Consider the following 11,311-nt stretch of genomic DNA (forward strand, 5'->3'; position numbering starts at 1 on the left):
TTCTGATGATGACTGGTGTGATTTGTTTTGTTGAAGGAAAGCCTTTGGATCATAACATGGATTAAACTAAAACAAAAAGAACGGATTGTGCTTTTTGTAGAACAAAGAAACTGAAGAATTTCCTATGCTGAGTTTCAAGTGCTTCTTCCTCAGGGAGGTCAGCACAGGTTTCACCATGTTTTGGACAACTTCACCGTGTTCCTCCGAATCAGATACTTACATCTGCTAGAAGGTTCACTTCTGAAACGTAATAAAGAAAAAAAAGTCTTCAGAGATATTCTTGCTATTTTTTTGTTAGTTGTTGACCTTCAGTGTTTATTGGTTTTCCTATCTTTTCCTTATTTATGGTCCTTGCACCTCCCCTCCCCTCTCCTCCCCCCTTTTTAAAAGAACGGAGTAGCTTCTTGAAGTGTGAGCTAATAAGGCAGCTGTTAGGACATTTGCTGTTTTATCGATGCTGCTTAGGCTGATAACCAGAAGAAATGAGACTTCAGCGGGGGAGCCTTCTCACAGCCCATCACACAGGGGTACAGTGAGTGGTCCATCCACTGCTGCTTGCCTGAAATAGCCACCAGGTACCTCCGAGAACAAACTCATGGGGGCCTCCAGAGTCAAGATTGCAGAGAGCATATACCCAGACATCCCTATCACCCAGGGACATTGTAACCACCGAGGGAGGGGTTGGCTCCTCTTTCCACCCCACCCCCCCAAACCCCCCATCTTGTCTGCCTATGGACGGCAGGCACACCTGACCGACCTATAGACCAGAGCTCAGAAGGGGCGGGGAGCCTCCTGCCAGACTTGATAATGATTATTTTGAAAGAGAGAGTGAGAAGAAGATTTTAAAATGCAACCAACAGAGCCTTACAGACCTCAGAGCTATAAAGCAGAGAAATGATGGTTTGAGGGGCTCTGAATGAAGGCCACATCATAAAAGCTACTGAGAGATGATCTAATTAACACCAAGGACCCTTCCCTTGACTGTGAGTACCTGCAGCGCTCATTCTATGGCTTTTTCCTCCGTTGTTTGCCCAGAGCTTGCCCCATTGCTTGGCTCCTGTAGCCGACATTGAATAAACATTCACTGAACAGATTAAACAAGGGAAGGGATGAAAGAATTGTGACTTAAAATGAAGGAGAAGTAGACTTGAACTGAAGCACCAGGGATATAAGATAAACCTGCAGGGGGCCTTCTCGGCAGGGAATATTGTTGGAGTCTGTTACAGGTATTCAGGAGGTTTCATGTAATCCAGGGAGACGCAGGACCACGCTAGAATGTCAGCAGGGCTGGGGTGATTCCAGTGGGCTTCCTGCAGGAAGGCATGGCCTAGCTTCTCGAAAGCTCACATCCTTCTCTTGATGTTGATGGTTCTGAGTCTCAGGAAGGTTCCCCTCTTCCATGTTCCCCTAACTGGCTGTGTCCATTTTCCCAGATGATTCTAATTTCCTTAGAGTCACCCCAGGACAGGAGCCACCGATCCTGCCGCATTTTTGACAGTGCGGTACTGGCAGTCTTTTTCAGTGCTCGGTCCTGGTGCTAGCTAGCAAGTGTTAAGAAACAGAAGTCAGAAGCTACGCCCACCCACCTTTTTTTGCATTGGCATCTGTGGACCTATATTGTGCGGTTGGTATAAATTCCATACACCAGAGAAATTCAGAGTAAAAAGTTCATGTGGAGGCAGAGAATGAGTTGGAGAGGACTCGGAACAAAAGGACCCAGAATAAGAGGACAGTTTATGAACATAGGAAGCCGTGATTTCTGCTTTTTTTCAGCCAGAAGATAAATAAGGATACTGTATCAGTCCTGGGTCAATAAGACATATTTTACAACAAAAAAATCAATGCATTTCCATTTTCCGGTCCTCTTTGCTCCTTCTGGCTTGGAGCTACCTGTGGGGTGCTGAAGTTGCCGGCTCCTTCCTGATGGACCCTGCACGGCCGAGACCTTAAGGAGGGTTAGCGTGTCAACCGCTTAACAAATGAGATGAACGTCCTTATCCTAATGAGTGGCTGGTTCCAGGTCTGTTATTTCACACGTTGACACTAGATGTCAGGGAAAGACTTAGTGTTCTAATTTGCAGGTCTCACACCACTTCGGCAGAAGGGGAGGCTGCCTGCGGAGAGAAATCAGGTGCTGAAAACTGGCAAATTTCCCACTATGAGCCGCCAGGGACACCAGGGTTTCTTATGTCAAAACATCACTGCCCTGTTCATGCCCTATTAGATATACTCTTGACGTAGTTGAATCCCACATACAGAGAGGGTTAGATCAAGGTCATTTCAGAGGAATGGATTTTTTTGAGGTGGGGGGATAAGAATCACCAATTTACTCTTTGAATTTTATTATAAAAGTATTTAATTTTTACTTAGAAAAAAAAGACAGCAGATACAACATGGTCGTTTTCCTATAATCCTTTTTATTAGTGAATTAGGAAACAGTCAAATTAATTAAAAATTACATGAATGTCTCATAAGATCATTCCAATGCTCAGTGGTAGTTCCCTACATTTTGAAAAACTAGCGTTTTGTTTTATATGATATTAAGTAAAAATGTGGTTTTACTGCAGAATAACTGAGTCTTGACCTGCTTTAGTTACATTGCCAGATTCCCAAGGCTCTCAGCCCCTTAAACAGGCTTTCTGATGTAATAATAAAAAATAAAAACACTCATGTGCTTTTTCAATTACTATGGATGCCACACATTCAAACATTCCCCGCCCCCCTTTTTTTTTTGACTTGAAAGAAGGCAATGTGAGCAAACTGGAATCAGGCAGGACAGTGGCAAAGGACAAAGCCAGGAGAGGGGACGTGATTTTCCTCATTATGTACATTCTTTCCCCCCAATTCCAAAGGGTCACAGCCATCGTGTTCTCAACCACCCTTTGGAAATAACCAGTCATCTACCCTCCCAAGGTTAAAAATAGTCCCCCAGTGGGAGGAGGGCCCACCCAGGCACGGTGCAGCAGGCTGCCTGCGGAAAGACGTTCCAGGAGTCCTCTTGGCGATTCGGGAAGTCATTATACCATCATCAAAATGAGCATTATTAATATCACATGGGTGTCCCCTTCAGTTATTTGTGAGCTGGGCACAAATATTCGTACAAGGCACAGGGAGCACGAAAAGGAAAACACAGAGCTTCTCTGAAGGCTCACAGTGAAGACAGGACGGAGACATGCCAGCAAATCCTGCCAGCGTTCACGAGAGATGTTCACAGCACCTGCTGGTTGTCCCACAGAGTCATCTCGACAACCCCATCCTCTTGGAACTTTCAGATAAAAGTTGATGAGGACAAAAAATAGAAGTGGTTTCGTAGTGTAACTCAGATTAGAGGATTGCTTAGACAGGAATAAAAAGAAGCAGGGAGTTGAATTCACACAGACCTGGGTAATATCCCTTTAGATCCAGACGACCAGGCCCCTGTCCTGGACCCTGAAACTCTAGAGGGCTCTGCTCTAGGGGGAGTTCAAGGGGCCAAGGGGACATTCTTGCCTGGAACCCAAGCCCCTCCCGGACCACACTTGGGTCCTAGGGACCTAGGATTTCCTGCCCAAAGAGACTTAAGCATCCTTTGGGCTGGACCCTTGGCTTGAGGAGTGAGCAAGGATGGCTGTTTGAGGGGAGGGGAGACAGAGCTTGCACACGTGGGCTAGGATGTCCACATATGTGCGTGAAACCACTTGTAATGCAGGATGGAGCAGAATGGAAGATAAATGTGGGGGTCCTGGGGCTTCCCTTTAAACTCTTGTCCTAAGCTCTGCAAATGTTAAGTCTGGGCCTAGATCCAGGTTGAGATAATTTCCTATAAGTTGAAATAAAATCCAAATTCCTTGTACTAGCCTTCAGGGCCCTTTGGGATGGGGCCACCACCCATGTCTCCAGTTCAGCTCTCACCAATCCATCCTTCCTCGCTGCACCCAGTCTGCTCAGGCCTTTCTGTCCCAGGAGAATGTCAAGGTTATTCCTTCCATGGAGACTTTAGCCCTTGCTGTTCTCCCTGCCCTGAGTCCTCTTTTTCTAGAAGGTCTTCAGTTGAATAGTTCATTCTCATCAGTCAGATTTCAACTCACATGCTCAGAGAGCCTTTCATTTATAACCCAGTTTAGAGGAAGGGCCTTCGCTGTGATGCTCGATGGTACCACCAGGCTGTTGTCTTGACAGCAATGATCACTATTTGAAATTCTTCACTCATCTGTTCGCTTGCTTTTTGACGCCCCCCCATCACATGTCACATATGCCTCCTGAGAGCAGGGTTTGTCTTGTTCGCTCAGTGGCTCCCAAGTGCTTTGAAGAGTGCTTGGCGTATAGCGGCTGCTCGAGAAATACCTCAGTGGATGAATTTTCAGATGGTTTTGTCAGCTATAAAATGAGACAATGCATAGTCATCGTGTAGATACCATGTATAGATTAGAAACAACAGAAAAGCGCTAGCAACCATTCCTGGTATATATTAGGAATTCAATAAATGTGATTTTCCATAATTTCTTGCCCATTTTACAAATTCATCTCAAGTTTCCTAAAATGATAAGAATTCCATGCCTCTGGCTCTGAGTTTCCCCCAGAACCCTACTCCCCCCACCCCTTCCCATCCATGTTCTGCTCCCGTTCCTGGCGTCTACACCCCCGCTGGGCCTGATTCTTTTCTGGACCAGAAAAGTTGTCAGTGTCAGTGTGCCCCCTGGTGGCCATTTCAGAAATCAGCCTCTAATTGATTTCCCTTCCACACTCTCCTTTGAGTAGACAGTCATTTTCCTAACATTCAGATTGTCTCCTGCCGTTACTCTGCTCAAAACACTCAAGGTTCTCTAGTGTATAAAGAATAAAGTCCCATCTCCTCAGCCTGCCATCCCAGGCACTTCAAAGTCTGGGTTCAACCTGCCTTCCCAGTGACAGTCTCTTACTCTTCCCCTGCCTCCCAACCGCCACATGCTTAAGTGCAGGGCACCTTGACCCCCCCCCCACCCCCCCGACATGCCTCTGCTTCATCAACTTCCATGCCTTTCTCTCCATCGGAAATGCTCTCCCTCCACGTTTACCTGCCAGGTTAACCCCGCACTTCTCAAAGCCAGCTCAAATGCTGACTTCCATGAACTGACCCCTACCTGCTTCCTGAAATCCACTGGGCCCATAGACCGCACTGTTCATGATTCCACCATCACAATTATATTATGTCTTACGATCGGTATGACTTTTTACAGACTTGTCTTTGCCATTTTGTAAGTTCCTTTAGGACAGGGGTGGTGTCTGCTTTGCTCATCATGGGCGTAGTAAATCAGTAAGATTTGCCGAATAGGTAGATGAATATCAATGCTGAGGCTGGGGTTCATCTTCTGGGGTCCAGCCAGGTGGCGGGTCTAAGAAGTAAGAGGCCACATATGGCGACACTGGGACAGAATCTTTTGAAGTTGCAATGCCTTGGACAATCTGGGGTGCACAGTCATCCTGCAATGGAAGTTGAGTCTCCTGTGCGATTCTGTGAGCCCTCGCCTCCTTAGTGGGGTGGGGCACACCATCATTTCCGAATCTCTTTCTTTCTTTTGAGAGGATGAGGACCTTGGGATAATGTCATGGGTACTCTGGTATGCCAAAATAAAAGGCCAAGTGGACGTTGATGTCATTAGAATACCAACCACATGTGCAGGGGAAACTGGATTCCTGCAACACTCTATCTTTCCCCCAATTTAACTGAGTTTTGTATTTCTTTGCCTTGTATCCCAAGGTAGCTTTGTATTACAAGCAATAGAGACAGACAAGACTGACATTATGGTATAATCTCTCGGCTGACTTTGAGACAAAGGACTCGGGAATAGCTAATGAACACAACACAGTCCTGGAGAGTCGTCACCCTGACTGAGTCCCTTTGTTGTGTCTTGTAATGACATTTCGTTCCTCAGCTTTCTCACCTGAAACTTGGGGATATCTGATTTCCAATATTACCAACAATTTAGGCATCCAGTGAACACTAATGGAGTCACACCAATAAAATGGAACATTTTCCAGAAAAATGCCAGTTGTCTTAGGAAGGAAAAGCCAAATTTGAATTTACATACTTGGGACCTGTTTTTCTGGATCGGAGACCTACACCCTAGACCAGCATCATACACGCATCATTTTCTATCGCTCTTCTTGGCTCTTGGGGAGGACGTTGGCCTGACTCAGAGAACACCCTTCCCATGTTCTTTGACTGATTAGGTACCTAGTGCCTACACACATTCTTGCTCAGAAGGGAGCAGCAGGTGGCTGGATGTGGAATTTTCACCGTCAGGTTCTGTACAGAGGGCAACATCAGGCCAGACCCCAAGAACACAACCTCAGTATGAGATCTGAACCAGCGGGAGGGACTGCTGGGAGCCACTGAGCCAGCATTTGGGTCTCTGCCTCTATTACTGGGGGGAGAAATATGTTTTCTCGCAGGCATGCCCCACTGATAAGGAAGGGGACCCACCGTACTGCACACCACCAGTTGCTCCATGTGGTTTAATAAGCAAGACATGCCATAAATACTGAGCTCTCTGACCTACAGCACCAAAACTCAATACCTGAGTGTAGTGTTTACAGCAGTCTGAGTCTGGCGAGCGAAGGGCAGGTTTCGACCTTCCCTGGTTGGTTGGTTTGTTTATTTCAAACACTCCTTGGCTAATCTTGGATCTTAAGTACATTGAAGACCAGTTAAGTTGAGTTGCTTCTTGACTATTCAGAACAACATGTCACTCGGCCCTGATCTGCTGGAGACCCTGGCAGCCATCCTTGGGCCAGGGTTCAGAGGTTCCTGGAGGGCGCTAGCTGGAACTTGGTATTCTCAGGAGAAAGTGCTCCCCTGAGACCCCCCTCCCCGGGTCAGATTGTTCATGCTTATGCAAACTTGTAGAAGGATTGTTCCAAAAGTGCCAGCCACTACCCCGAAGGCAGTGTATAATTAACATCATGTTCCCGGCGAACACAAGCACCTCGGCGTGGCTCTGGAATTCAGACCACTACCCTCGAGGATCAAGCCAAAGCCCCATCTACAGCTTTTTTCTGTTCCCTGACAAATACACCCCATCTTACTATCTTCTTCTCACAACCAGATAGTGTCTGTGAGGTAAACAGCCAGTTGCATGGTGTATGGTTACTGTGCTCTATTTGAAAGTCTCTTTCAAACACGCCATCTACTAGGACTACTGTGGTCCAGGAGTAACTGGGGGTACTCACTCCTGGGCGGTCTGTGAGCCAAGTTCAATAGCTTTCATGACTCTCCCCCATGATCAGGGGCAAAGTTACCCCCCAGGCACTCGCTGCTATGAGCTAACCAACTGCAGACGCATTTACAGATGAGCTGTGATGCTCGTGCTGGCGTCCTTCATCCCGCGGGTGCACAATGTCTTCCATAAGAGTGATGTGGTCTCAGCCAGATGTGCATTCAGCAGTTGCTTCCTCTCAGCCCTGTTCTAAGAAGGGAACGGCTGTGCTGTCCCACCAGTGTGAGAAGTGAGAGGGGCAAGGAAACATCTGTAGCTTAGAGCAACGGGCTGCGGGGGCCGCCAGTCATATGCAATCCTCAATCCCCGGGTGTAAGCTCTGTGAATAGAATTGGTCACCAGAGACACTTTAAAATTATTAAGTTAATTTTTATGTAAGCTTGAGCTTGTGTGAATGAGAGACAGACAGGTGGAGAGGAAAAGAGGGAGGGAGAGTGGGGAAAGACCATGAGAAAGACGAATGAGGATGAATAATGGTGGGCAGAGATAAAAGAAAAGCAATAGAAAACAGAGAAGGGAGAGAAATGAAGCGGCGACTTCTGGTAATTGCGGGAATATATCACAGATATAATTGCGGTGAAGAAGGGCTTAGGACGGTGAACAGGAAAGTCGGGTGTATGGCTATAGAAGGAAGGAAGAAAAACGAAATGATTAATGGGGAAAAAAGAGGAAAAGCCAAAGGGAAACACTTCAAGAAATAGGTAGGGAACAAAATGTACATTTGGAATTTAAATGAATTATTTTGTCTCCCAAGTTTTCACCGCACAATGGGTTCTGTGATGACAGTCTAATTCCCAATTAAGATATGCTAATAAGGCTGACCATATACCATAGACTCCCCCTGCCTGATAAGGAGCTTATTTTCCTTTTGGGGTGAGGGGAAGGCAGTTATCTTCTCTTCCCACACCTAAGTCTCTCATTGGCATTCCTCCTCCAAAGATGCAAAATGCCCACGTATTGTTCTAGCTCGTATTTTTTTGGTCTAATACACTTTGATCTCTGCCGAATTGACCACTAACTGCTCGTGCAAACTTCCCATTCCTCCATCTGCTTTCATTTACCTTGATCAAAAATCATATTCATATGAATCTTTTTTTATTTATGGGGAAAAATTGATTTCATTCTGGTCTATTTATCTGCAGAGAAATAGAATTAGGCTCCAGTATGTAAAGCATCTCAGGAGGCTGCAGAGATGTCTTAGAAGTAACATGGAGAGCAAAGGAAACGTTATGCCACAGAGTCAGCTTGCTGACCTGCAAATAATAGACAATGAATATGAGCTGATCGTGGTAACTGAGTGAAAATCTGGATTGCCCTTCAAGGAGTGTTAGAGTATCAGAAAATGGCAAGAAGACTTAACATAATAGCAACCAATTATGAGCATCTGAGCCTTGCAGAAGACACTGTGCGCGTGTAATCATGGTTCACAGGGGTGGAACTCATCCTTTTTACATGCAAATTTCTCCAGGGAGAGTCCCTGTTCCACGGTACTGCAGGAACTCTGGTGTCCTTCCTGAGGGCTTTTGGGGTTCCCAGGGATTGCTTATAGTCTCCTAATGTCATTGCCAAGTTCTTGCTTCAGGATCCCCCAGATTGCCTCTGCTGAGGTCATTTCCACCTTTCCTTGGTGCACCAACGTTTCCGGTCCACTCCGCCCCAAAATGCCATGGCAGATCTTCCCTTGATTTATTTCCCAAGCTAGCACAAACATAAAGATGCAGGGAGTAGCAGTGCTGACGATTATGAGCTCTGTAGTCAGACTTGACGGTCCAGATTCAGGCTCTGAGCCTTACTAGCTGCATGGTCTTAAACAAGTTAGGGAACCTTGCTGTACCTTGGTTTCTTCCTCTACGAATGAGGGTGATAATAACAGATCCTTCCCAGAGCTGCCGGGAGAATTAATGAGTTAATAATACGTGGAGTACTTAGAGGAACACCTGGCATGCTGTAAGCCCTCAATAAACATCAGTTATTACTAGCGATAGGTTGTAACAGTTAAGAAACTTTACTGAAGACTTCAGGTTATAGGAAAATTACAGCTTGGAGGGGAACAGTATGAAACTGGGCATGAGATACCGCTGCTAGTTGAATCCATTGTCCGCTCTCTGATGCACAGATTCCAGCAGGTTCTTTTTCTCCTTAGTCCTCGGCCTCCTTCGTCCTGCTGGAGTCACATTCTTCCCAAGATTATATACTCTTCTCTCGCCTGCCATTTCCCCCCTCACCTCCTGGACCACCGTCCTTAATCTCTGAGTCCTGAGGAAGCCAAGAATCAGTAAACAGCGTGGGGGCCTCTGCACCCAAGGCAGACAAAGCTTTCACTTTTACTATGTAGACACCTTCATCTTCAAGGTCTTAATCTCCCCGCCCAGATTAGGCATCGAGTCTTATATTTTCATATTTTCAAATATTTCATATTTTCACGAGCCTTGTTCTACAATTTCCCAAACAATATAACAGTCTCTTCCCAAAGGCGAGTTCTCCTGATTTTCTCACAATGGAGCTAGCCTGGGGCAGAGGTGGCCAACCCTGCTGGCCAGTTTCAGGCTTCCTTGAAACTCACAAGAGCCCAGTCATCAGTGTAGAGCCGGCAGCTCTGTTCCTCGTGGGGATGATGTCAGCTCACGTTCTGACACAATGATCCTAACGGCTTTCTGGCTTCTGTAACCCTTACTGAGAGGATCCAGGGGAGGGCAAATTCAGCCAGTGCCCTGGGCTCTGCGGAGACCCCTTTCTGCCCTGCTGAGAGGGCTCAGGGGTGCGGATGCTGGGTGGGGCAGTGAGAGACAGCCCAGAAGGCACGGGTTGCTTATGGGTTGCAGTCAACTCAGTGTGAAGTCGCATCTCAACCCAGCGTGGTGGCGCCATCAGAAATATTTTTTTTCTGAAGAACGTCGCAGAGAAAATAACTTTATTGTCAATTCTCAATTATCTGTGAGGAAATAAGGTTAATTGAAACCTACAGATTTCAGTAGCTAATAGCTTTGCCCTCTTTTGCAACCCATCTTTCACCACTGCTTCTAGAAAACAGCACAATTGACTAATCAGATGTTCGCGTTGACTCCTTCATGTCCTTTGTCTGAAGTGCTAATAAGCAGTGAAATGGCCCAACTGTGGACAGCAGGAGGGAGAGGAAGGAAACGCAGAGATCTGGAGAGCTGTCTGCCTCGATGTGAAGTTCCTGAGAAACCCAGAACTGAGTGTTGGAACGCACTTGTGCAGCTGATCTGTGCCGGCTTGGTGGGGACCAGGAGACGGGATGGGGGGCTGGAAATCTGGGCCATAATAGCCGCAGATGTCGTTGAAATTCAGAATTCAAGGGCACCCCACAAAGTCTACATGTCCTGAGAAGTTTGATCAAATACCTGTCGGGGAGGTTTACACAGGGATCATGGGAATAAAATTAGGGTGAGACCAACTGAGCGCCAGTTAGCCGGGTACGGGTAGAGGAATTCTATGAATAGCTCTGTGACCCTCATCCTTCCTCTCCTCCTCTGTTCCCCTGGATAGTGGCTTTGTGTGGTAACTACTGTTGTGTCTGAATGATGGGTGATGTCCTACATGCTTGTGTGTCTTAGAACATAGGGTGATTTAGAATTGAAATTCTTGTTCATCCCCATTTCTGCTAAGTGAGATCTATTCTATTTGTGTTTTTGTTTTTGTTTGTTTGTTTTTATCATTTGTAAGCAGCTTTATTAACAGTTCTGACACATAATGATCACTTAATAAGCTTTTTTTAGCATAAACTTTTTTGTCTGTTTTTCCTCTTTCAGTTTTATTAGGTAGAATTATTACAGAATTATTATTGACTGCACATACACATTATATTGCATATAAATTCATATATACAATATACTGCATCTTAAGTTTATGTATATGTAGAGATCATTGTTTCTAAGAACAGATTAGAGCTTTAGCTTTTTAAACTTACATACCTATCAAAGGAATAAAGCCAAGTGGGATCTGTTCTTGATGTGAGGAGGCAGGACCTTGGGAAGAATATTTTTATCTGAGAGAGAAGGACCTGGGTGCAATCTCGAGAGTACCCTTTCTTTCTCTTATAAGGAGAGGAAATA

This window comes from Camelus dromedarius, chromosome 25 (genome assembly GCF_036321535.1).
Source record: "Camelus dromedarius isolate mCamDro1 chromosome 25, mCamDro1.pat, whole genome shotgun sequence".
Lineage (NCBI taxonomy): Eukaryota > Metazoa > Chordata > Mammalia > Artiodactyla > Camelidae > Camelus > Camelus dromedarius.